The following is a 27,333-nucleotide window of genomic DNA, read 5'->3' as shown; positions in this document are numbered from 1 at the left end:
CAACTGGGGTTGTGTGGTGGAGACAGAGAGCAGTGAATTGACTTGGGGTATATTGTGGAAGTGGTTACAACAGGACTTGCTGATGGGTTGGAATTAAGAGATGAGGGGGAAAACAAATAAGGGATGAATTCTAGGAAAATGGTTGGAAAATAGGCAATTCTCCAAATAAGAGAAATGAGGCCTGTACGATGGTCCTGACTCTGCCTTTTATTACCTATGTGATCCTGGGCTAACGTGCCATGTCAGCCTCTCTTAGCCTCTATTTCCTCATAGGTAGAATCAGTCTAATAATACCCTAATCATGAATTTGTTTCAGAGTACAAGTATAGACTTTTGTTTTGCTTCCTAATTTATCTGGTGATTTATTTCAACCAAGAATTTGGTTTAAAAAAATCCTCTATTTATAGAATTAGGATTGCATGCCTAAAAATAGGCATGCAATAAAATTTATATGAATAAAAAATTTTATGTCTACCTTTCAAGAAAGCAGGATTCCTTAGAGTAGCCATTTGTCAGGGATCTTGCATGATGATATGCTTCCATCATTAATGCCAATTTTGATTATCCTCAATGTCAGTGTTTTACTAACTAGGAAAGAATAAGGAAACACCCTCAATGGGAAATATCAGATCTCTCTATTTAAAAATAGATTTATTGAGGTTTAACTTACATACAATATTTAAAGTTTACTGCACATAATTAAAGTTTATAATTTAATAAGTTAAATATATGCATAAACTCATGAAACCATCATCACAATTAAAATAATAAATCTATTCATTGCCCCCCATAAGTTTCTTTTTGCCTCCTTGTAATTCTTCCATTTCACTTCTCTCCATATCACTGCCCCCATCTCTAGTAAACTATTGATTTTCTGTCCCTATATTACCTACAATTTTAAGTAAATGTAATCATATAGTATTTACTCTTTTATTATCTTGCTTCTTTCACTTAGTATGATTATTTTGAGATTCGTTCATGTTGTTGCATGTTTTGTTCATTTTATTACTGAGTAGTATTTCATTGCATGGATATATCAGAAAGTATTTATCTGTTCATCTTCCATGGGCATATGAGTTGTTTCTAGTTTTTAGCTTTATGAATAAAGCTACTGTGAACATTTATATACAAATGTTTGAATGGAAATATGTTATTTCTTTATTTATTTTTTGTATATTTTTTAATTGGAGTTCGATTTGCCAACATATAGTATAACACCCAGTGCTCATCCCATCAAGTGCCCCCTCAGTGCCCGTCACCCAGTCACCCCATCCCCCCACCCACCTCCCCTTCCACTACCCCTTGTTCATTTCCCAGAGTTAGGAGTCTCTCCTGTTCTGTCTCCCTCTCTGATATTTCCCACTCATTTTCTCTCCTTTCCCCTTTATTCCCTTTCACTATTTTTTATATTCCCTGAATGAATGAGACCATATAATGTTTGTCCTTGGGATTCCTGGGTGTCTTAGCAGTTTAGCACCTGCCTTCCACCCAGGGCATGATCCTGGAGTCCCAGGATCGAGTCCCACATTGGGCTCCCTGCATGGAGCCTGCTTCTCTCTCTGCCTGCGTCTCTGCCTCTCTCTCTCTCTGCGTCACTTATGAATAAATAAATAAAATCTTTTAAAAAAAGGATATATGTTCTTTATTTCTTTGTGTAGATCCTTATTTCCATCCGGTATCATTTTTCTCCAGTGTCAAGGATCTCTTTTAATTTTTTTCTGTAGTGCAAGTCTCTTGGTGATCAGTTCTTTTAGCTTTTCTCAAAACATCAATTTCTCCCCCTTTTTTCTCCTTCAAATTTGTTTTTTGTAAGATATATCTGCTGGGTAGAGAATTCTAGATTAATTTTTTACTTTAGTACTTCACAGATTGATCTGTCTTCTTGCTTGTATTGTTTCTGATAAGAAATATTCTGTAATCTTATCTTAATCCTTTGTACATTTCTTTTTTTCCTCTGGCTATTTCTATGGCTTTTATTTATCACTGATTATCTGCCATTTGTTTTTTTTTTTTTTTTTTTTTTATTATCTGCCATTTGATTATGTGTGGCCTAGTTTAGTTTTCTTCATTTCTTTCTTTTTCCTTTTCTTTCTTTTTTTTTTTTTTTTTGTCCTTGGGGTCATTGAGCTTTTGAATCTGTAAGTTTACGGCTTTCATCAAATGTAGAAATTTTCAACCATTATATATTTAAACTTTTTTTTCTTTCTCATCTCTGCCTTAGGGACTCCGATAACATGTATAAATAAACTCTTGAACTTATTGTTCTGTGCACTGATGCTCTGTTCTTTTTCATTATTGTTTTCTCTTTGTACTTAATTTGGGATAGTTTGTATTGCTTTGTCTAAGTCTACTATTTTTTTTCTTCTGCAGTGTCTAATCTGCTGTTAATCCCTTCTGTGTGTGTGCATTTGTGTGATTTTTATCTGGAGAAATCTGATTTGGGTTTTTAAAAAATTCTTTCATATTTCTACTTAAGTTTTTGAACATACAGAATAAAGTTGTAATAGTTGTTTTTATATACTTGACTGCTAACTGATATCTGTGACCAACTTGATGTAGATGAACATTTCATTGTATTTTCCTGTTTGTTTACATGCATGGCATTTTTTAAAGATTTTATTTATTTATGAGAGACACACAGAGAGAGACAGAGACATAGAGGGAGAAACAGGCTCCTCACAGGGACCCCGATATGGGATTCAATCCCAGGACCCCAGGATCATTACCTGAGCCAAAAACAGATGCTCAACCACTGAGCCACCCAGGTACCCTCATGCATGGTATTTTTTTTCTAATATTTTCTTTCTTTATTTATTTGAAAAAGAGACAGAGCATGAGCAGTGGTCTGGGCAGAGGGAGAGGGACAAGCATACTCCCTGTTGAGTGGAGAGCCCAACAGAGGGCTTGATTCCAGGAGCCTGAGATCATGACTGAGCCAAAGTCAGATGCTTAACTGAGCCACCCAGGAGTCTTCATGCATGGTAATTTTTGATCTGATGATGGCCATCATGAATTTTTCTTTGCTGGGTGCTGGATATATTCCTGAATTTTGTTCTGGGATTCAGAACACAGTTTGATCCTTTTGGGTCTTGTTTTTATTTTTATTTTTATTTTTATTTATTTTATTTTATTTTTATTTTTATTTTTATTTTTATTTTTATTTTTAATTTATTTTTTAAATAAAGAAAACACTGGGGAAAAGCCCAAAGTGGCATGAATGACAGCGGGATGGGATTAAGGAGGTGTGGGGAAGCGAGGTCCCCACAAAGGGGCTTTTTCATTAGCATCATTGACGTTTTAATTGTTTCATTGTTCCCTCACTACGTGACAGGGTCTTGTTTTTAGAGTTTGTTAAGTGAGACTAGAGTAACTGGCCAACTTATGAGTGTCTTTCTGGACTCTTCATTCTGTTTTATTGATTTATAAGTCTATCCTTTTGCCAATTTATGTTGTCTTGACTTCTATATTTTTATAGCAAAACTTAACTAGTATGAGTCCTAAAAAATGTATTATTCTTTTAAAAATTGTTTTAATTTTGCTGATTCCTTTGCCTTTCTACATTTTAGAATCAGCTTCTCTGTATATACAAAGACTACTATTGGGATTATGTTAAATCTGTAGATTAATTTGGGTAAGGATTGAGAGCTTTACTATTTGAATCTTCCAATCCGTGAACATCGTATGTCTGTCCATTTATTTTGGTCCTCTTTGATTCCTTCATTAGCACTGTACTCTTTCTCTTCTTCTAGGACTTGGATGACATTTTGTTATTATCCCTCAGATCCCAAAGTGCTTTTCATTTATTTTTTCAGACTTTACTCTCTCTTTTTTTTTTTTTTTTTAAGATTGGATGATTTCTTTTGAAGTTTAGTGATCAAGTTTAGTGATCATTTTGTCTTTCATCTCCATTCTGCTATTGAGTCAATCCATTGAGTTTTAAATTTAACTTATATTATTTTTAAATTCTAAAATTTCCATTTGTTTCTTCTTCATGTCTTATGTTTCTTTGCTGATACTTTTTATTTTTCCATTTGTTTCTGTCCATAATATTTTTTGAGCATTTAAAAAATTTGTTACCTCAAAGTCATTGTAAGATAATTCTAACATCTGTATCATTTTGGTTGTGGTATCATGTGAGGTGATACTTTCCTTGTTTATCACATGCTGAGTAGTTTTGCATTGTTTCCTGGTTATTTTGATTACTATGAGACTCAGTCTTGTTAAAGACTGAAGAATATTGATATTTTTGTTTAACAGAAAATTGACCTGGTTACCTTCAGGCTGCTGGTTTCAATCTGTTTTCTGTGAGCAGTGTTTCCAGTATCTGTTAAATTTTCAGAGCCTTAGCAGTACTCTGGCCCATGTGTTATGCCACCTAATGGCCAATCTGGAAGCTGAGTGACAGTAAGTTTACTTGTTTTCAAAATATTGGTACACTATTTAGGACTAGACCCAAGTATGATCAGGGTGAAATCAGGAGTGTATAAATAACTATGGGTTTGCATTCCTAAGCTCCTCCTTTGCCATCTTCCAAATACTTTTTTGTTTCCTGCAGCTCCCCTTTTCAGCCTTCTATCCAGAAATCTGGGGGCATTAGTTACTCTGCCTGCTGCCTCTGTTACTATGTCCAAAATCAAGTGACAAGGACAGGAGAGAAAGAGAAAGAGAGAGAGAGAAGTGAGCACATAAGAGCAAGAGTATGAGAGCAAGTGAGCAGCCCCATTGATAGAAAACACTTAATCTCCCCTCAGAGTTTGGCTCCTGAGGACTTCTGTTGCTGCTACTACTGTGGGCTTGTTTGGAGGATGGGGTACTCAAGAATGGAGCAAAGGAAAAAGAATTGGGATTATTATACTCCAGCTGAGCATGAAGAGTTCCATCTCCCATTCTTGAAGCCAGAACTCCTAAAGCTATTCCTGAGCATTCTCTGTACCTAGGTGCCAACTTTTGGGTTTGAGGTTACATTGAGATAAAGTTGGAAAATATTGGTGGGAAAAAAGGGTAACATTTAGTGATACTTTGAATTCTCTTCTGCTTGCTACTATTTAATTTTCAGCTTTCAGACAGCTTTATCATTTATTCTGTCCAGGTTTTAAAGCTACATTCATTGGGAGAGCAAGATAGTGTGTGCCTCTTCACTTTACCCAAACTGAAATCTTCAACCCTATTTTTATAAGGTCTGGTCCTATAATTTCTAAAACATTTATAACTCTAAGATTGTTTATCTCCTCTCCAGCTTTAAAGTAGTACTTATTTTCTCCTTTTTTTTTATTGTTGTCCATTTCCTCTACATTTTAAGAGAGCTTCCTAAGTTTTCCTCCTACATGAAAGATTTAATATTTTAAAAGTAGTTTTATTTTTTACTGTGTCAAAGGAGATTTTAGTACTAATTAATATTTGGTCTCTTTTCAATAATTCCTTACCCCACCTATCTCCCTTTTGGTCTCTTCCAGATTCACTTGTATCTCATGGGTTTCTGTTCCTGTTCTATAGAGGGCCAATCTTCTTGTATCCAATTAAGAATGCAGAACAATTTTCTAGGAATGTATTCTAGGTCCTACAGGAAATCATTTTTATAGTCTTCTCTTTGGATCTTCAGGATACTTTTTTTTTTTTAAGTTTCCTCCTTTAATAAAGGAAGAGCATTTCAAATCTAGTCTTGTGGATAGATACAATACATAAATTTCAAATGGCCTTTGTACTCACTCATCAGTCAAATTCTCTTCTTAAATCTGTACCAGAGAAGAAGTTGATGTAGGCACTTTCTATAAAGTTCCTAGTTCCCAGTGGGCTTTTATCCAGGAGTTGCCAGATTTAGCAAATAAAAATACAATGCATTTAAATTTGAACTTCAAAAGCATAGGACAAACTTCTATTAAAAGTTATTCATCCTTTATCTGAAATTCAGATTTGGCTGAATGTCCTGTATATTTTTTGGCAACCACAATCCAGAGTGATTGGGACAGAATGAATAGCATCATCTCCTATTCCTTCTATTTACCTCCATAACAAGGGGATCAGAGAGAGTTTATGAAAAGCCACAATCTTCAAGTTGTTCCTTTCTCCTTCTCTACAGGAGAGAAAAACCTCTATCATATCGCTTCAGAGCAGTCACAGGTGGTCCAATTTATGCTAACAAAGAAAGAAGTGTTAGGCTCCATTTACATTGACTATGCTTATATTTTTTATGGCCTTGGTGCCATTCTTAAAAGATCCTAATTTAAAATTGTCTATTAGGCACAAATCAGAGACAAGGTTTTGAAAGAGTGTTTAGAAATCATGGTCTCTGGTATCTAGGTTAGAGAGGAAACAGGGTGAAGACAAATAAGTGGTTGTTTGGTAAATACAGGTATGCCTTGCTTTTGAAAGTTCATGTTATGCCACTTCGCTTTTATGAAAGACCTACATTAGTGCCTGTTTTCACTAACCTGAAAGAAATTCAAAGAAGATTTTTGTGTTTATGGAAAAAAGATAAAAAAAAATAGTATTCAGTATTTGTTTTGCACTGAGCTGTTACAGAGGCAGCCTATATCCTGAGCACCGACAGTGGTACCACTAAACTCATTCCCCAGGAGCTATACTTAGCATCTCAGCACCAAGTTACCATAACCTTAAATTGTGTCTGTTAGCTTGTGTGATTTATTCCCATTTATTTTGTGCATTTGTTAGCAAGATGTATCCAGAGGTATCAGAAGAGCTTAAGAGAGGTTATTTTTTGGGTCTGAGAATGCCCTCTCCCCATTTTTCCATATAAATTAATGGTAATTGCTTCTTCACTTTGTACTATTTCAGTTTATGAAAGATATCATACGAACATTACTTTCAGATAGTGGGATAAACCTGTAATAGAGATAGCAAGGAGATAGACACAGAGAAGCTTTATATAGTTTATTATCTTCAATAAACTTTCCAAGCAGTTTGGGAGGGGTAGGATGGGGACAAGCTTAGCACAAATTAAACAATTAGCAGACTAAATGCAAATCATTATATGCTCCTGAGCTGTAAGTGCAGGCTAGGAAAGCTACAGAAAGAATAGGGTTTGTGGACTTTGGAGTCAGGACACAGGCTGTGGCTAGCTTATTTAGGTTTGGGAAAGTCAGAGTTGAACTTTAAAGAATAGAAAACATGTGCATGAGCTAGTATTTAAGTCTGTGTCAGCATTTCTGACAAACAAAGGGTTAATATCCTTAATCTATAAGGAACGCCTACCAATCAATAAGAAAGAGATAAGCCCAGCAATTGAAAAATGGGCACAGGACATGAATAAATGACAAAAGAAGAAATACAAGAGGATAATAAATGTATGAAAAATGTCTAACCTCATCAGTATTCAGTGATAAGCAAATAAAAACAAGATACAATTTTCTGCCTACTCAATTGGGAAATACTTTTAAAGTGGTTTAGATGGGAATACCCGGTATTGGTGAGAATGCAAGAATGGGCATCCTTACACACTGCTTTTGGGAAGGAAAATTCATTCTATATTTCTGAAGCTGTATTTAGAAATATATATCAAGAACTTTAAAATGATTTCAAGTTTTTATGATTAGGAAACAATTTATCATTAGGAATTCATTAGGAAATAATTATAGATTCACACAAGGATCTGTATATAAGGATATCTGTTGCAGTGTAATTTACAATACAACAAAAACAAAAAGGTAAGTACCTACATGTTTTACAGACCAGAGATGGAATGGAGCATAGAGTGGATGAATCTTAGAGAACCATTAGAAACTATACTGTCAGAGAATGTTTAATCACTTAGGAAAATGCTAAAGGTTCATTGTAAAGAGAGGAATGTGGCTAAAAACATTAAATGCAGTATACCTATTATAAATCTAGTTCTGTGAATGAAATAGGGAACTGTATGGAAATATACTTGAAGGAAATATACTACAGGATGTTAACCCTGAGTAGTAAGATTATGAGTGATTTAAATTTTCATATATATCCGTATAAATAGACACTTATTAATATACATTCTATTAATTTTCCATCCTTTTTTTGAAGAACATTAGAAAGCATACATGCTATTTGAAAAATGTATATATACTGTTAAACTTCGTTTCAGTAAGAAAAAGCAACAAGTAAATAATTACTTGCATTGGTAAAATAACCATCTAAGTTAATATTCAATTTTTCAACTGGTTGCTAAGGTATTGTGTATACATGATACATGGCTCAATAGGATTTCTATTCTTTGGGAATTTTGAGGCTGCTGATTAGAGCCAGCCAAAAAAAATTGCTTACTATGACATATATATTCTATGCATTCATATTCAGTCTCCAAGTTTGGGTAGTACTCTATCTTTGTGAAAGTACTATCCAAGTTATTTTCTCTTCTGTGCTATCCTTGGTTTAGTCTCCTCCACATGGCTCTAAACACTTTGCATCAGGGACCTTGACTGATTTTTCCTTGAAGTAAGTGGCCTACATCTGTGGATGACATATAGCAGATACCCCAGCAATGCCGATTGGATGGTGAGTGAATGAATAAATGAATATGGAGAAGTGGCTCTCATTAGATAGTTCTCAGCAAGTAAAAATTTAATATCCTTAAAGGAAAGGTGATGACTACACTAAATTAATAGTGTCATTAAAGCTAGACATTGGAATCATCTAGATTTAAGGTTAAATACAAGCTTCATTCCTTTGATGCTGTGTGATGTTGGGCACGTCACTTAACTCATCTGAGCTTAAGTTTCCTTATCTGAAGATGTAAAATAGACATTCTTTTGTCTATTCTTATCTTCTTTTGTGAAGATGAAAAGAATGAGTACATAGATGGGACTTTATACAGTTCCTGATGCATAATTCTTATTCAGTTAATGGTAGCCGATAATGATAATTACGATAAACGATTTAATAATTGATAAAATAATTTGCTAAGTAATATCCTCAATCAACTGGTTCAATGAGTTTCCTCCTTAAAGTGATTTGTTTCTCTTTTCTCCCCACTTGTATTGATTTAGATATGTATCCGACCCAAGGAGACATCAAAGAGAACCACCTCTCACTACCCTTTCCTCTACTTCTTTCCTCCAGAAAATCTCTTATTTCTAAATTGTTGAGCCTCGAAATCTAACTTATGTGATTGACCTGATATGTTGACCTCACACTGCTTTACACTAGGTGTGCTTTCAAAGTAGCTCAAAGGCATGAAGGAAGCCCACTTTTTGCCCCCTGCTTCTTCCTCTTTGCTTTTAGCACCAGAAACTGCTGGGCTGTGTCTCATTCCGTTTGTCTTTGTGTTTGGCACATTTGGGGAAGAAGGCAGACACTCAACCCCCTGGCTGGGATGTGAAGACTTCCACTAGCTATTTTAAAGGAGACACTTCGGTTGAGAATTGGAGAAACTGACTTTTATTTTGGTTTCCTGTGAACTTAGTCTCAGAGAAATAGAGTTCTGGGGGTGTGAGTCTGGCGGGGCCCACTGCCATCTTTCTCTGAGACACTTCTTTCCTTTGTTTGAATTTCAAGGTTACAAAAGTCAGGATTCAAGGATAACTATGAAAGATCAGCTGGTAAATGTGTTCACAAGTGAAAGAAAAAGAAAGCCAAATGAATGTTAAAACCTTTTTTGAAGCAGAACAGAAACAGAGCTTTTGATCCTTTATCACGGAACAACAAAACATTCACATGATCTCCATGTGTCTGAGCAGTCCTGTGTCCCTCTATGGGCACATGTGTGTCCATGTGCCCACACACACAGACATGCATGGGCAAATTCACACACACTTCCTTTTTTCTAAAAGCTGTATTCCCCCCTGCCACAGATTTCATTCTTTTCCCGTTTCTTTCTTTTCTTTTTTCTTCTCTCTCTCTCTCTCTCTCTCTCTCTATTTTTTGATATTTCAAAGCTGGCAGTTCAGGAAATGGCTGGAACTGCCACATCTCTGTTCTTGCTAAAGAAATCAATGCTAATCCTATTACTGGCAGTTATCACCTATCCCAGAACTCACAGCTAAAAGAAAAAAACACACTGAGATGTCAAAGTAAGGGAAAAAAAAGAGGGCTGGGGAGGAGGGGGGCGCCCTTCATTCACTTTCAAATAGTGATTGTTTTCTCTCTCTTCTTTTTGATCATCTTTTTTTTCTCATGTTAGCAGAGAAACCAAACTACAAAACACCTGTGCTCATACAGCATTACGGGTCTGATTTTAAACCACATGAGTCCGAGTATGGGCTCTAATTTAGACTTATCTTTCTCCAGTGTGCCTCTGACAAAGCACTGATAAAGAATATTTATCATGGCTCCCAGTTTTATTAATAGCAATAATAAGGACACATAGCATTTAATGATCACTGAAGACACTGTGCTAGGTGCTCTGTGCAAGTCACCTTATGAAATACAATAAGCCTCTGATGTAAGTGCGATAAGCATTCCCATTTTAGAGATTTAGAGATTAAAGCATGACGTTTCTAATTTGAGCTGAGTGATCTAGCTAGGAAGAGACAGAGCCTGGTTCTGCATCTAATTGGCTTCAGTATGGTATCCATGCTCTCCCCACCGTCTTCCTCCACCTCTAGCCTTCCTTAGCAAGGTAGCCCATGAAGAGACAGGGAAATATTTAGAATTGGGAATTCACCATTTCTGAGTTTTGGGGAAGTTTTTCAGAAAGTCAAACCTGATACGATTGGGTTCCTCCCTCCTTACAATAAGAGCCATTCTCACATACGCATTCTCCCTCTGTTACATACAATCAGATAAACTATGCGTGCTTGGGAATCTTCACAAAATGACAGAAGGGAGCTAATTCAACTGGATTAATTGGCACCCCTGTGGCCTTAAATGGACAACCTACACATGCTAGCTGGTCTGAGAATTACACCTTTGAGTAGCAAACTTATTGTGCAGTGTACGTATCATCTGGGAGCTTATTAAAAATGTGGAATTCCAGGCTCCACTGCAGAGCTACTAAATCAAAACCTGCATTTTAACAAATCCCTAGGTTATTTGTAAGTATATTCACATTGGAGAAGCACTGGTCTATGATACCTCTGGCCTGCTGAAGAAGACTTCACTAATGTTTGGACCCTACCCTTTTGTATGTGAGTCCTTCACCTAGCAAAAGGTTTTGCACACAATGGGAACTCAAAAATGTCCAATGAATGAAAGACCAAATGAACAACCTGTTTTGCCAATTGATGGGGAAGGACAACACATATGAGTTATTCATAATCAAACAACTGTGACAGAGATGGTCCGAAAGTGACCAAAGACATACACATTCCATCAACAGGCATACTTTCAGGCTCTTTGCTATTGGTTCTTATCCAGTGTCCCTGAGATATTTGCTGCTTCAACAGTCCATTAGTCAATCCACTGATGTATATTGAGTTACAAGAAACAGTACTGAGCCTGTGACCATAAGAAAATGGTGACAAAGGGAAACATGGCATTTACTTCTCTAGCATTGAGGATGGAAAGTAACTTGTTTTCTGGATTGTTAAATGTCTTGTGCCAATGGGAAGGACTGTTCTAGACTGAATTCCTGTTCCCTGTGGACATTTTGCCCCCAAGATAATAATGAATAATCATAAAATATTCATAATTTTCATATGAACAATTATAATATTCATAACATTCATTATTCAAAAATTATAATAAAAGTTTCTAGGAACTTTATTGAATGTTTTACATGAATTATCATTTTCAATCCTAAGACACCCATTCTATTGCCATTTTGCATATGTGGATACTGAAGCCTAGGGAAGGAGTAAATGGCAGAATCAGAATTTGAACACAGCCTTTTCTGATTCTGAAGCTCATGTTCCTAACCACTGCTTAATTCTGATGTAGTCAATTAGCAATATATTTCATATTCTTGGTTTCTCCTATACCAGGGATAAAATATCAATGTATAAGAGGGTCAAACATGATCACTGTTTGATCTCCCCTTCCGCCTTTTTTCCTTCTGAGAAGAATTTTCTTTGTTGTACGGAATCCAGGTAAAAAATAAAGCAGAAGAATGTTCTAAATGAAAGAAACCAGAGAAGCTAGAGGAAATGCATAATAAGCTAAAAGAAATGGTAATTAGAGAGGGGGAGAGGTGAGATGGAGGTGGGGGAGCAGAGAGACTGGGCACATGATAGCAGCCAGCATGTTTGAGGGTTGGGTATTGAAAGGGGGAAGGAGAAATATTTGAGGACAGGCTGTGTTCTATGTGGAGAACACTGAAACAGGCAGTCCAGGAGAGAGAAGTTTCAAGATTTTCTACTTTAAATAAATTGCAGGGGCACCTGGGTGGCTCAGTGGTTGAGTGTCTGCCTTCAGCTCAGGTTGTGATCCCGAAGTCCTGGGATCAAGTCCTGCATCAGGCTCCTCCCAGGGAGCCTCCTTCTACTTCTGCCTATGTCTCTGCCCCTCTCTGTGTCTTTCATGAATACTTTTTAAAAAAAAAAATTGCAGATTTTCCTTTGACACCTAGTTTTTTGAGATACCTAGTAAAATTTCAAATAGTTTGTATCGTACAAAGAATGAACCACATAGGACTATGGGATTTATTTGTTATATTCCTAATTATTTATTATGAATTTATTATCCCTGATTTAGATTGTCCAATATTTAATACATATGTATATAGGTGAGGCCTCTGTGGACTCTAGTGGCTTTTTCTCTTTTACATTTTTTGCTCTGCAATTGCTTTAGGGCTAATATTTTAAATCTAATTTATTTTATATTATAAAATTGTCTTGAGAGTTTAAGTGCTGGAAAACAAAAAATTGTCCTATGGGACTTTTAACTTCAGCTTCTTCTGCCCAGCTGTACTGATTTTAGATGCCCAAGAACCTCACCAGTAACAAGGTAGAATGGGAGTCAGGGGTGGGAGAAAATGAGCCAGAGCCCACAAGGCCAATCATTATCACATTTCCTCACACAATCTGGAATTGCTGCCTTGCTCAGTTCTCTTAATTTTAAAAACCAAATAAGAAAGAATTTATCATACCAGTGTTAAATGCATATGATTGCCTCCATGGGGAAGATCTAATTCTCAGGACAGAGAGGTAGGAAATGCTGTTAAGTGTGACAAGCCCAAAGGCCATGCTGATCACTGTGATGCATTTGATTTAATCCTGGATGTTGGGGGACTTAGGAAGCTCAGCCTCAGCTCATGGCCCAAGTTCTCCCAACAGCTTATGAAATGCTAATACCGTTAGCAACCTTGGATGATCTCATCTCAATCAAGAGGGCAGAGAAGACGCCGGCTATTATATCTTCATCATCCCAACAATAGTATCAGCTGGGATTTACATAGTTTCAAAATTGCTAACTTAGATCATATATTCAACCACCACCACTACTACCACCAAAACATTTCTTGAAAAGTAGATACTGCTCAGTTCCTCTTCATCATCTCTTATTTTCACTATCAAGACAGCTTCCTGCCTAGCTTCCCTGTCTCTGGTCTGCTACTGCCACATCTTTCCACCCCAGGAATGCTTCCTACACTAATATCAAAGTGAAGACAGTAACAATAAATCCTACATGTCATTCCTTTGCTAAACCTTCTATGGCTTCCCATTGTCTGCAGGATAAAAGAATTCTTTAAATAGCATTACTGGGCCTCCATAACCTGGGTCCAACGTCGCTTCAACAATAAACTGTTGGCTGTGCCTTCCTGTAGGCAAGGACTAGCCTTATGAATGCTAAAGTAAGGGAGTGACCTTTTGTCACCCAGGTTTTAGATGGCGCACTCTGAAGGATTGAGGAGAAGATAAGTTGGAGGAGGTGAAGTAGAGACAAGGAGAATAGTTAAGGAGAAACTAGTAAAATACCCTAGTTGAGAAAGACCCAGGACTCCCTTTTCTGTAGTTGGAAAACTTACAGAAAAATCTGGCTTCTGCAATCTGGGAGATTTGTATACTTTTTCTTGGTTAGACATCATAGGCATTAAAGCACTGATGCCTCCAGCCTAATTTTGCAAAGGTAAGTCTGAATCAGCTTTGTATGAGGGTTAGCCCCCCGTCAACACTGTAACAACCCTTGCAATATGGTAGAAGGTAGAGTACAATTATAAGAAATGACAGGAGAAATTGGTTCCCTAGTTCAACCTTCACCTTTAAACTTAGAAGAGCCCTTCTATCTGTTCCCTGGCATCTTATGATACTTCACCCACAGACTTTATTGAACACCTTGATTCCAGGGGCAAAACTAGTTTCCTCTACCTTATAATTGGCTGGGTGAATGACAAAATTACATTATCCTTTGCATCAATCATGGGAAATGAGGATACAAAGTATTTTAAAGGTAAAAGGTATTTGAGGTTATCACCAGGTGGTTCTGTTCAATAGACAATGAAATTGATAAGATCTGAAGTCATTTGGGAAATCAGGAAGAAAGAGTAACCATAATAATTTGATCCATACTTGCACTGCTTAGCATCCTTAATTCCAATTCATTTATAGTTTTGTCAGCTGGATCAGTGCCATTGCCCATTATATGAAATTCAGAAAGAAGGTCTTGGAAGAGGAGTGGTTGGTTTTTGCACAAGTTAAACTGAAGTGCCTTTCTAGGCTAGTGGTTCTTCAGACTGGTGTGATCTTCAGGCCAGCACTATCAGCATCACCTGGGAATGTAGTAAAAATTCAAATTCTCAGATCCCACCCCAAATCTACTTGATTATAACTCTGGGGTGGGTCCTAGCAATCAGGGTTTTAACATGCCTTCCAGGTGAATCTGGTAAATGCTAACAATTGAGAACCTCTGCTCTAGGATATCCAAGCAGAGCTGAATATCAGGCAGTAGGCAAATGAGTCTGAATGGGAGAGGATAGAAATGGATGTGCAGATTTGGGTTTTATCAGTGTGTTGCAGTTGATATGAAGTCTGGACCCTCACTGAGGAGGGTAGTGCAGAATGAAAAAGGGCTGAACAGAGGAAGAGGAGCCACTATTTCCAGCTGTATAGAAGTCTATGTTGCTCTTTATTTGTATCTTACAGAGAGCATATATGATTTTTTAAGTCAGAATTTCCCTTTAATGAACAATTTCAAAGCAGCAAAAGAGAGAGATTGTAACAAGGTGAAATCTTGAGGCAGAGGTAGGGTCAGTACAAAAATAATTTTTTGGATAGGGTCAACTAAAGCATATTGGGGCAGAAACCTACATTATTTAAACTTTACAACAATCCCATGAAACACTTATTCTCGGTGATGGAACTAAAGCCTAGAGAGGGTAGCCTTATCCTTTATCTAAGATCACATACAGGTGGATCCAGATTTCCACCAAACTCTTGCTTGTATAAAGCAAAGCTACCAATTGCTCAGCTCTTGGGCCCTGAGGTACCTAGATTGGTTCAGTAACACCCCATAGGGGATCACACCTGCCTGTATTTGAACTTCTATGAAGTCTCCTCCCACACTGACTCTGGGTTTGGTCATGTGTCTTGCTTTGGCTGGTGGGACATAAGTGAATGTAAAGCAAGCAGAGGCTTGAAAAACACTCATTGGTGGCACTTGCCCCTCTTGCTTGCTGATTCTGAAACCTACCCACATGTGAAGAGTTAGGGTTAGTAGACTGGAGACTGTCTACCATTCTTATGAGTGATGCCATCTTAGACTAGCCAGTATGAGCCTGTGCCTGATGATAGTAGCCACCTGAATGACTCTAGATGAGACCAGCATAACTGCCCCACTGAGCCAATATAGTGATCCACAGAAATGTGAGTAAAAAAAATAATTCTTAAGTTATAGGGCAATAGGTATCTGATCTGGGCCCATTTCTGTGAGGTGGGTGGAGGGGCAAAGTATACTCCAATAAGACTTGATGAGACTTGTGCAGTTTTGTTTCTTAACTCTTCCACTAGGAGACCATTTTCCCTGTGATCTTTAAAATGGCCAATCCAGGTTCTTAGGGATTCTTCAAAATTCTTCAGGATTCTTGCCCAGCCTCCTAAGCATTTCTAAATTCAGGTGAACATGAAGAACTCAGTCATGACCTTTCTGTGTCTACTTTTCTTTCCAAAAAAAGACTCAATTACACAGTATGTTCAGTAGATTCTGGTAATGATTGTTGTATTAAAATAGAGTGAAAATAGGGGCACCTGGGTAGCTCAGTGTTTGTGTGTCTGCCTTTGGCTCAGGTCGTGATCCCGGGGTCCTGGGATAGAGTCCACCATCAGGCTCCCTGTACGAAGCCTGCTTCTCTCTCTACCTCTCTCTCTCTCTGTCACTCACTCACTCATGAATGAATAAATAAACAAATTCTTTAAAAAAAAGAGTGAAAATAGATACTGTTTGAGCAGATTTGAAATTATGATAAATCCTTTCAATACAAAATACCTAAACTTATTTAAATATAGAGAGCCTTTATTTTTAAGGATTTGAGAGAGCATGCACACGTGTGTGTACGTGGGCATGCTGTGGGGGGAGGGGATAGGGAGAAAGAGAATCTTAAGCAGACTACCCCCACTGAGCAGGGAGCCAGTCATGGGCTTGACCTGGGGCTCATCCCATGACCAATCATGGCCTGAGCCAAAATCGAAAGTTGGATGCTTAACTAGTGACTGAGCCACCCAGATGCCCAAATAGCCTTTCAAATGCATACTTGAAATTCAGTAAAAGAAATAAGGTAAAATAAGAGAAGGAAAAATAAGGTAAAAGCAAATTGTATAGGTCAAAAATCAGGAAGAAAATAGAAACCAGAAGAGTATCTGGGCTCTATGAGAACAGCTCTTTGGTTTTGTGTAGAGTGAGGAGTAACAGCTGAGAAGCCTGCAAAGTGTGGGGCCCTCAAAATGCCATCTCTGTGGTCAAAGGGAAGACTAGAAAAGAGAAATCTTTCCATATCCAAGGGAATGTAGGCTTGTTAATTTTGATGTAGACTTTAGGTGGGAAAAAGTCTCCCCTAAGTGTTTTTAACTACCAGCAAAAAGTAACTATTGTTTTAAGCCACCAAGTTTTGAGATGTTTGGGATACAACTTTATACTCCTACATGGTCCAAGAAATCCAAGTTGAGAAATTAGCTTAAAGTGGTCCTGTATTGGTATATTGTTCTAAAATTAAAAGATACATGGAATTATGACTGTGAAAGCATCATGCAAATATATAAGCAGAGTCCTTTTATCCTAAGAAACTGGAGTATATAATTTAAATTAAAATTTTTTTTTAATTGGTGATTCAGCTTGCTGTGTGATCCTGATCAAGGATCTACCCATCTCTGGATTTTTCCTTCTTTATTAGGTAAAAGAGGAGTCAAACCCTTGCTTTGCATGGTTCTATAATTCTATGAAATTATTAGTTCATGAATATATGATACAGTACTGCAAGGTCTAGGGAAAAGAAAATTAAGATCTTATCTTGGTCACTGTTTCTGATTAGTAAAACCATTAGTGCTGGCTCATTTTCACTAGCCTGAGGCTCTACCAACCTGAAATAGTTAGTGATAAAGGGTTCTTTTCTTTCTTCTCTGATGTCTCTCAGTGTCTAGGCTATACAGATTTGCTTGCTATAGTGTCCCTGCTGATGGCCATCCAAAAGGCCCTCATAGGCTTTGGGGATGAGGAGCACCTGAGCTGACTTAGGAAGGTACATTCCCATGTACTTTTCACCAAATAACCTCCATTCAGGCTGTTAGGGTACCTTCTCTGGGTGTGGAAGTTAGAGGACAAGGGACAATGTCATAGGAAGGACTTTTGTTTCAGGTTTGATTTGTTTTATTTTAGAATAATTAGGTAATGTGATGTTTGCTGTACTCAAATATAATTGAAAATAATTCATGGACATTATATATTGACATAGGTATTCCCATATTTCTTATAATAAATGTGTATTTTAGAAATGAATATGAATAAGACTTTAAGAACTAAGTATTTTCTCTTGCCCTAAGAAAAGTAACGTGCCTAGAGTCATACATCAGGAAAGCTGCAATTAAATAGTTTAAGAGACATAATTTTGAGTAAAATAAATATCTCCTTCCTGCTCTAATTTTATAAAGCTATTAGAATGACTTTTTAAAAACATACCCCAGATTAACGTTTTTACTCTCCAATGACATCCTATTGTACTTAAAAGCAAAACTCTTTAAAAACCTATAAGGCTTTTCATAATCTTGCTTCTCTTATCTTCCCAACATTATTTCAAGCCATTTCCCAGTCCCTAACCCTGCCCTGGCCTGCCGGCCTTCTCTCAGGTCCTTTAATACAGAAGCCTTCTCTACCTCAGGTCAGTTCTGCATGTACTATTTCTGCTTGTAAGTGTATGGTCTTCTTAATGAGGAAGCTGGCCAGGTACCACGGAATCCTCTCTAGCCTTTAACCAGTGGTTAGCATTGTGGACAACATCTAGCATCTCTGATTTTTGGTAGAAACCCCTATCTCTGTCCCAAATGGGACTCTATCCTTAACTCTAGAGCAGAAGTGATTCAGGACCAAGTTAACACATAATGTTGCTCTGGACTGAATAGTTGGCAGCAGGGTTGAGCATATGATTTGGATCTAAACTAATAAGTGTATCCCATTTGCCTGGCCATGGCAGTTGGGTCAAGAATGGGCATGTGTGGGATGAGTGTACTCTTTCCACTGAATTGAAAGTATATAGATAGAACTACTATAGTCAATGGTTATTCCCCATTGACAACTTTGAGCCAATGGGGAATAACCTCTCTGAGATCTGTGCTAAAAGAGAGCTGACCTAGGAGACAGAAACTAAGTCCTAAAAATATCCTTTGAGCCCCTATCTAGTGACACATGGACTTCAATTAATGAGCCAATAAATTCCTGTTTTGTTAGTGCTTTTCATTTGGATTCTGCTTCTTGCAACCTAGAGAGTTCTGAATGGTAGAGGAAACTACATCTTTCTGCATCACCACTCCCCAGTTCCTACTACTGCCCTCAGACTGCTTCATCCCTGGTCCCCTTGGTTTCTTGATTGCTGGAAGTGGCCCAGAATAGCTCTATGAATTCATTTGCTACAGAGGAGTTTCTGTACCTAGTGCATAGAGAACTAGCGTGTCACAAAACTCAGTAAAGGTATCCCTCCAACAACTCCTGGTCAAGGGCTCTTTCTATTCCAGAATCTAGCTGCATGATGATGGAAGATGAGTGGAGACTAGAGGCAGAAGATAACCTAAAGCCCAAGAAACCAACAAGATGACTATTGTAGAAATGAGGGAAAGTTGGAAATCATTATTGCAGATGGACTACAGTCCACAAATGTAATTCCATTTAATCTCCCTGAATACTCTGCTTCTGTCCACACTTTGCAAATAAGGCTCTGAGGGGTAACTAATTTGTCCAAAGATAGAGACTTCATTTAATGCAGATGTGCCAGTCTTATGCTCCTGGTTTTCTCACATTTATTATAAGTGAGGTAGAGGGGAACTAGATTAGGCTAATGGTTGTCCCATGAGGGGTGATGGTAGGTAAAGGATATCATAGCTGTTTCAAATAAAGTGTTTCCCCAAACTTTGAACTCAATCTCAATGTAATTTAGCCTTCCATATTCATACAACATGATTTGAGTGCTACACCCCAGGCTTTGGAGAAGGAAATGTCTAGATTTCTGTCTTTGCAATCCCTTATAGCAGTGACACTGAGGGAAATTATGTGTTTCTCCATATGTCATTTGTCTGCTTCTTAGTATCACAAGGGTTGGAGGGAGTACTTAAAACTCAAATACTGAGGACATCACAAGTAGGAATTTACTACATCTAACTATTTTAATATTATGTAACCCAGAAAATTATTAATGCTTAAGTATGATTTCCTTTGAGTACATTTCAAATGTTTCTCTATATTACTCTGATCTGTCTTGAGATCATCAGCTCTGTCTTTGTGGAGCTACTTATCTTTGAGGAATCAGAGAAAGTGCCTTCAAAATGTTGACATAGGAAAGGTCAGAGATAGCATGTGAGGAATTTCAAAGGTAATCCTGTCCTTCCCTTTCCTCTTCCAGACTCTGTTTTCAGTTGGTTCAGAGTAATTTATATCTGTGGTTCAGTTAAAGTATGTGGCATCATTTAGACACTGCAAATATAATACCAATTTTACTGCAACCTAATTGTAGAGTGACAAGAGATAAATCTAGAAGATACATATAGTATGAAATAGCCAAGTGTGCTTCACTTATAAGAACCACACATAGAGGAACATTATGCTGGAAGTGAGGAATAGCCGGAGTTGTAATTCATGCAGATGCATATATAAATAATACTGAGTACTCCTAGGACATCTGCAACTTAATCAGTTGCCCATTAACATATTGTAGGATAAATGTAGATCTGTAATTATTGTATGCTGCTAAAACCACTTTTATTTTCATTTAAAATCCTGGTTAAATGATCTGTGGTATATCTTTGGAGACTTTGTCAACCTTTTGAATTGAGGATAATATATAGGAAATTATGTTTCAGATAAATAAATAAAAGTGCAATATTCTAAGCTCTTAATGGAGCTTGAAAAAACCTACAAAACAACCCAGCTTAAAAATCAAGAGACCACAACTAAATTTAAATTAAGGAAGGAAAAGATCACAATGAAACAAAAATCCTGTATATTAGATTTACTTTAAAATTCCAAACCTGAAACACAGAACATCATGATTGTCAACCAACATTTATTGAGTACTGTAGTAGGAATGTTGAACTTTGAATAATTGAATTGCACATTTAAAAAATAATCTGTCTTTTATGACAGAAATCAGGCAGTTCCTGGCATTATTTGACAGGAATGTTCTGCATTTTCCCTGTCAGCATGGCGTGAGGCAATGCAATTAAAATCTAACTGTGATTTGTTTTGACTGGTGAGATTTTTCTCTTTTCTTTCTAATGTAGAATACATATTTATTCATATGGTAACTTTTATTAAAGCAGTATCATATGTATCTTAAGTAATTTAGTGTTATTAGTGTCAAGAAAATACCTTTTGAGGATTGGACCCTTACGTTTTGGGTGTAGTGACACCTAATATCCTGCCTGCTATTCCCAATTGCTCTCTGAAGCAACTTTAATTTTTCCTATCCCAAACTGTCCAGACTACCAATGCCTCTTCCTGGCAGCAGCCTGGCCTTGGGCTTCCTACCTCTTTCTCCCCCCTTGCTAAGGCCAGCTCAGCACCTTCCTTCCATGGTTCAATTTAGCCCCAGACAGTATCTTTCCTTCATATTGATATATTTTCTGCAGTCATGAACCATACTACTGCATCCCAACTACATACACATTTCCTTCTTTTCGTTTATTTTCCAATTGTTACACAGTAATATTAAGACTCTCCTCTCTTCTTTTATCCTTCTTTCTTTTCATGGTTGGTTCAAAATCACCCCAAGGGAAACTTCTGTACACAGAAGGTAAGAAAAGGAAGCACAAGTAGGTATAAAAGTAAAAACTTACAGAAATAGGAATATTTAAACTTTTACAGTTAACACACACAATTACCTTTAGAATTTTTCTAAGTCTGTTTATCTTTATATCTTCCTCATAAAATTTTGTTTCTTCTAAGTCAGAATCCTCTTATAGTTTTCACTTGTATTATTTCTAATTATGAGTAGAAATAAGCTTTCTTTTTTTTCATAGTTAAGTCCTTTGACTCCCTTTTCTGCAGACTGCCTGTCCTTCTTTGCCCATTCTATGTTAACAGTTTTTTTTCTCACTGATTTCTAGGAGTACATGAATGAATAGTTTAGCTCTATTACTAATATTTTGGTAAGATATTTTTCTCACTTGTCCTTTGTCTTTTGGCTTTATAATTTTCTTGCCGAAATTTTTTTATTTTGTGGAGTAAATTTTTCTCTCTCTCTTTTTGTCTTTTGGATTTTGAGTCTTAGAAAGTCATCCTTACTCCAAAATAATAAATTCTCCTGCATTTTCTTCTAGTACCTTTATGATTTCACTTTTTTATGCTTAAATCTTTGATACATTTGGAATTTATTATAATACACAATGTGGGATATAAATAAAACTTAATTTTTTCCCCAGATGACTACCCAGTTAGTCAAGTACCATTTATTGAGTAATGCATTTTTGCCCCCCACTGAAATGCCACCTTTATTGATAATAAATTTCTGTGTATATTTGGGTCTCATTCTGGAGTCTTTTCAGTTCCATGGGTTAGTCTGCTTATGCATGCACTATATAGTTTTAATCTTTGAGGCTTTTTTATATGTTTTAATAAGGTTAATTATTCATGAGAGAGGGGAGGGGCAGAGGGAGAAGCAGGCTCCCCATGGAGCAGGGAGCCTGATGTGGGACTCAATCCCAGGATCCTGGGTTCAAGACCTGAGCCAAAGCAGACACTTAACTGATTGAGCCACCCAGGTGCCTTAGTTCTTTTAATATATAGAATTGCGGTTTTATCCTGATGGCTATCTTTATAACCTTATATAATATCTTCATTTCCATAATTCAGTGCTTCCCAACCTAGTTTACATCATCTAGGAAGATGGTGATGTGTGCCCTTTTTGGGTTAATGGATGAGACACCTAGATGGGACTGTTCTGTGGTGGAGTGGGGCATATTTCATTGCCTCTAGCTCTCTAGCTGAGCTAGGGGATCACTATCTCAGCACACCAGAGCATTTTCAGTGCACTTGTTGGTAAGCTTTACTGTTTCTTGATATCAGAAGGATAAAATTAGCTCCTTCCCTCTTCTTTCTTTTTCTCCCTAGTCTTCCTCATGTTTACATTTGTATTGCTATATGTGCTTACATTCTCTTACTGATCTGCCAGCTTGAAATAATATCCTTCGACTCTCTGTAATTACAGATTCAGCAATCAAGAGATTTACCTCTTACCATCTACTCACTGTCACTCCCCTTTTGTTACCTATATCTTTTGTATTTTATGTAGATATAGATTTCCAGAGACCTTAGTTCCCATATTTGCTGTAGTTTTTCTTTGGTTTTATTTGTAGGATAGGTTTGTTTTTCTCTTCTGCTTCTATCATTTTTATCTCTAAAAAAAAACCCTCTTTCTCTATTTCCACATAATTTAGTTTCTTATTCCTTTCTTCTGTATCCCTTAGGGCTTCATCACTTGAAAGTGAGTTTCTGTACTCAGTTTTTGCAAACAAAGGATGTACATATTATTCTTCCATATAAGTTTTCCTCCCTAGAGTGTACTTTTGCTTTCATTTTTTGAGATCTGTGTCTGGACCTTCCTGCCGTTCTCCATGCTTCTTCTCTATACCTGTTTTTATGAGACTTGGTTTTGGGCAAACCTTAGACATATTTTGGAGGCTGCAGATTACATCTGTCTCTTTTACACGTGCAGATAGTTTTCAGGTCTTGTTTTCTTTTGGATTTGGATGTGTTCCAGCAGAGAAGGAAGAAATACTTGCCTACATAACCATAATCATACTAGAAGTGAAACATTTCTCTCAATTTCAAGAAAATTGCTTTAATGTATTCCTTCAGTTTCCTCATACAGACACAACTTCATCATCCCATTCATAAGTAGCTGTGTGTGTGTGTGTGTGTGTGTGTGTGTGTGTGTATTAACCTAGTTGCAAAAGGAATTGAAAGAATCGTGTAAGGTTGAATTGAATTGATAAATGCTCACTGGTCAAACAGGCTTTGGCCAGATGATATATTTTCAAACTTACCCATGAAGATATGGTAATGATCAATAAACAGCAAATGAAACAATAGTAAGAAAACCCCCAGAGAATATAAAAAATAGTGAAAGGGATTATAGGGGAAAGGAAAAAAAAATAGGTGGGAAAAATCAGAGAGGGTCACAGAACATGAGAGACTCCTAACTCTGGGAAACGAACAAGGGGTAGTGGAAGGGGGGTGGTTAGAGGGATGGGGTGACTGGGTGATGGGCACTGAGGAGGGCACTTGATGGGATGAGCACTGGGTGTTATATGTGGGCAAATCGAACGCCAATAAAAAAAATACAAATAAAGAATGTAAGTGGAAGGAAGGAAGGAAGGAAGGAAAGAAAAAAAGAAAGAAAAGAAAGAAAGAAATAAGAAAGAAAGAAAGAAAGAAAGAAAGAAAGAAAGAAAGAAAGAAAGAAAAGAAAGAAAGAAAACCCCCAGAGTATCATAAGTAAGTGATCTTCTATTTGGAAGGTTTCTAGCCACAATGGAAGCATTTCTAATCATTAAAAAGTGTGAATGGCTTCTCCATTCAGTATGGCATTTATCTTTCTCCTTTCCCTCCTTTATACCAACTAACTACTTTTGCACTTTGGTCTTTTACTATTGTGATAACTGTCAGCCCTGGTCACCCAACTCTAAATTTTCCATGCTGTATAATACTTGGGCAGAGGGAGGAATTATTTTCCTGAAGACCATTCCTTTTTCATCTTTCTTCACATTTTTCTATATGATTATTTCTCTCTTTTCAATTTAATATATTCCCTTCAGTATTTCTTATCTGTCTTTTATCTCTGCTTATATGCTTATATGCCCTATCTTCTCTTCTCTCTCCAATTTCTTTTTTGGTCATTCTTTCCTCAAAATCTTGCCACATTCTTTCTAACCATACCAAGTGTCATGCAGATTTTCTGTTCAAATTTCTCTCCCACAAACTACATTTACTAGGAATTGGCTTAGTCTGCCTGGGCTGCTGCTTTAACAAAACACCATAGACTGGGTGGCTTAAACAACAGAAATTTATTTTGTACAGTTCTGGAGTCTGGGAAGCTCAACATCAAGGTGCTGGCTAATTTGGTTCCTAGTAAAGACTCTCTTTCTGGCTTGCAGATGGAGATTTTCTTACTGTGTCCTCACATGGTAAAGGAAGAGAGCTCTAGTATCTCTAGCTCTTCTTAGAAGGGCCGCAACCCTATTGGATTAGGGCCCCACCATAATAACTCATTTAGCCTTTATCACCTCCTCACAGGACCTATCTCTGAGTGAAGTAACATTGAGAGTTAGGGCTCCAACTGATGAGTGAAGGGTGGTTACACCATCTGGTCCACAGCAGGATAGTATGTGTCTACTGATATACTCTTATTTGACAAGGAAGTTTTATTTTCTTATATACCATTATACAACTTTCCTCATCATTACACAATACTATAGTGCTTTCTATGGAGGCAAAACAAATTATTTCTTTTTTAATTTTGGTAGAAAATACATAAAATAAAAAAGAAAATACATAAAATGTACAGTCTTAATCATTTCTAAGCATATGATTCAGTAGTGTTGAGTATACACAAATTTTTTATAAACCAAAGGCAGATCTGTTATTTTCTTAACCAGCTTTTTAAGTTCTATGTTGTTAATATTTTTTGAGCATTTACTTCTTGCTAGGTATAGTATTGAATGGTTTACATGGATTATTTTATTTAATACTCATAATAATTCTATAAGTTAGGAACTATTATTTCATCCTATTCAACAAGTAGAGACCCAAGGCTCAGCTAAATAACTAGTCTAAGGTTCCACAGCTAGTAAATAGCAGCGCTGGGATTCAGTGTGTTTAAGTTGAATCCAAATTGACTGTGGAACTAATCTCCTTAACCACTCTTCTGCACCATATTTTTATTCTGTTTTAAAAAATAAAATATGCTAATATGGATAAGATATTTACTATATGTTCCAGTGTTTATGTAAAATGGATCTGTTACAGATGCCTGATTTGTGCTTCCAGTGATAGAGAAATCATCAAAGCAATTAATGTAAAACTGACATGAAAAGGCATTTACTTAGCTCTTGCAGAATTCATTTTCCTAAGGTGAATGGGCATAGAATGAGATTTCTCAACTTTGGCACTATTGACATTTAATGCTGGATAATTGTGGGGAGAGGAGCTGTCCTATGCATTGTAGGATGTTTACTAGTATCCCTGGGCTTTACTTACAAGATGATAGCGGCACTTCTCTCCTCAATCCTAAGACATTGCCAGATGTCCCCTAGGGCTCAAAATCTCCCACAGTTGAGAACCATTAGCCTAGAATGCAAAAATATTTCATTACAGTTGACCCTCAATCAACATGAAGGTTAGGGATACTGATCTCCCATGTAGTTGAAAATCCACATATAAATTTTGACTCCCCCAAAACATAACAACTAATATCCTACCACTGTTGACTGGAAGCCTTACCAATAACATCAATTATTGGTTTAACACATATTTTGTATATATATTATATACTATATTCTTAAAATGAGCTAGAGAAAAGAAAATGTTAAGAAAATCATAAGGAGGAGAAAATACATTTATAGTACTTTACTGTATTTACTGGAAAAAAAAATCCCTGTACAAGTGGACCCACAAGTTCAAACCCATGTTGTTCAAGGGTCAGCCGTTTTTATATCCTACACCAAATAATCATCTGGATGTTTTATGTATAAAAAAAAATCGAGGTTGAATGTGTGCATACTATGTGCCAGGTACTATTTTCTAAGAGCTTTACAGGTGTTAACTCATTTAACCTCCCAAAATTATAAGGTAGATACCTATTAGGTTTACAAATTATAATCTCTCAATCCTATAAAGATATAAACCATATAGTAGATACATTATGCTAGAGGAAATAGTCTGCTAGTCTGATGGGAAAGCCCCCATTCCTATCCACAATGCTTAACTTCCTCTTTGGCTGTTCTAGTGACTTTCAATTGCTATTCTTGAAAAAGTTTTCAATAAAATGTGACTAAATGAGAAAACTAATAAAATATGCAAAATAATTTTTTCCTTCATAGGAGGAAAATGTGTAATAGATTTAATAGAAAAGGATATAATGCAGTAAGTGATTGCTTTGGTTGTCTTGGCCTCTGAATGTTCCTTTTTGGCTATTGCCTAAAAGCTGCTCATGGTTCTGGATCTTTCATCCTCCCAGAACAATGACTAGAATGAAGTAGTGTTCAAGTTTCTGTTGGTAGAGTACTTACATATGTCAGTTCCCAGCTGGAGCTTCAAGATAATTTTCCCCCAGATGCAATTTTATAGTTTGTGCAACAGGGAAATTGTCAATCAAAATGTCTGCCTCTATCACCTATTGGATTATCAAAGCAAGTGGTATAGACACTTCTTCATTTGATAGAAAATGACAAGGAAGTGAAATCTGCTAGACATCAGGTATCAGGTTATCTACATTAAACTTTAAAAAATGCTTTTTATTATAAAATTTTTTAACAACTACAAATACAGAAAGAATAGAATAATGAACCTGTTTTACTCACCATTCATTGTTAATACATAGTGTCATCTATACTTCTGCTCCCGACCAGTTTTTTATGAAACAAATCCCATCATATTATTTTACTTGTTCTGTTTCATTATGTCTCTCTAAAAAGATAAAAAGCTATTTTGAACATAGCTACACAAAACAATCTCATCTAACATTTAAAAATAATTTGATATCAGATGTCTAGACAGTGATATTTCTTCAGTTGTCATACAATTCTTTTTATAGTGTTTAACTTGAATTTAAGTAAGATTCAT

The 27,333-nt window shown here is 36.6% G+C and overlaps 1 long non-coding RNA gene across 1 annotated transcript; it reads right to left on the bottom strand.

Annotated features, from left to right (window-relative positions):
• Positions 1 to 475: 475 nt before the first annotated feature.
• LOC140614451 (uncharacterized) lies at positions 476 to 27,179 on the bottom strand. The gene is made up of 3 exons (XR_012015304.1): positions 27,072 to 27,179; positions 25,750 to 25,839; positions 476 to 588 (listed from the first exon to the last, which is right to left on the bottom strand). It is a non-coding gene; the product is annotated as an uncharacterized lncRNA (long non-coding RNA).
• Positions 27,180 to 27,333: the final 154 nt, after the last annotated feature.

This window comes from Canis lupus, chromosome 22 (assembly GCF_048164855.1).
Source record: "Canis lupus baileyi chromosome 22, mCanLup2.hap1, whole genome shotgun sequence".
Lineage (NCBI taxonomy): Eukaryota > Metazoa > Chordata > Mammalia > Carnivora > Canidae > Canis > Canis lupus.
This window is presented reverse-complemented; position numbering and strand designations above follow the sequence as displayed.